Here is a 1,204-nt window from a genome sequence, read left to right on the forward strand (position 1 = left end):
AGGCTGTATTTGCCTGAGAAAGTGTGTTCTACGGGAGATTCCCAGCACGCCAGAGCCCCTGTCCGAGACAGTTGGGCGGCGGCGGGCTCCGACAACAGACAGCTAGGACCCCGGAGGGTCTGTTCGGATCGTCTCGGTCTCGCTATCGTTTGGTTCGGGCGGAGACATCGACCCATTCGCGCAGGAAGGACAAATGCCGGCTCCGGACGCAGATTAGAAAGAGTTTGAGTTGCGGGGCGAGCATGTGTGAACTTAAGAACACGCATTCGGTACCCGGTCGCCCTCGATCATGGTCATTGCCCGTTCATGCCGGATTCTTGCCACTGCCGCGCACCTACGCGGCCGTCTGGATGCAGTGACGGTGACGATGGTCCTCGTTGACAAGGGAGGGGCCTTGGACGATGGGGACTAACCACCGCAGTACCTTAGCCTCCGCGCAACGGAGGGTCGCACGCACCAGAAACCTCACCATTATTCAGCCGCCTTGTAAGCACTCGCACCGACGCCCGTCCGGATGCAGTGAAGGTGACGATGGTCCTCATTGACTTGGGAGGGGCCTTGGACGATGGGGACTTACCACCGCAGTACCTTAGCCTCCGGACAACGCAGGGTCGCACGCACCAAAACCTCACCGTTATTCAGGCCTTGTCAGCACTCCGCAAACGCCACCGTCCGGATGCAGAAGAGGCGACGATGGTCCTCAGTGACTTGGGAGGGGCCTTAAAAGCACCTTAGCCTCCGGACACCGCAGGGTCGCACGCGCCAAGTCCTCACCGTTGTTCAGTTTTGTAAGCGCTAGCATACCTCGTTCACGCACTAGAGAAGATTTTGTCTTTTGGCCCTTGGATGAAACCCGCAAAGCCGGAGAGACCCCACGCACGAGGCGCGGCCCTCCGAAGGCGAGTCGACCTGAGCCTATCGGTCAGCACACCATTTTGGTTTCGGGCAGGTGAACACCCTTAAACACCATTTATAGGCTGGTGCCAACCCCCTAGCTCACAGTTTTTGTCTTCGCTCCTCATTTTCTCTTTCCATGCAACGTCCTTTGTCATAAAGGTATCTCCGGTACATGGTTTTTCTACGTCCATACCGCCCTGTCTTTGGCATGGACGCAGACACCATTTTTGGGCTGGTGCCGACCCCCTAGCTCACAGACCTGTGTTCGTGTCTTCAGTCCTCTTTATCTTTCCATGTACCGGTTCTT

This window comes from Stigmatopora nigra, unplaced genomic scaffold, assembly GCF_051989575.1.
Source record: "Stigmatopora nigra isolate UIUO_SnigA unplaced genomic scaffold, RoL_Snig_1.1 HiC_scaffold_251, whole genome shotgun sequence".
NCBI classification, from domain to species: Eukaryota; Metazoa; Chordata; class Actinopteri; order Syngnathiformes; family Syngnathidae; genus Stigmatopora; species Stigmatopora nigra.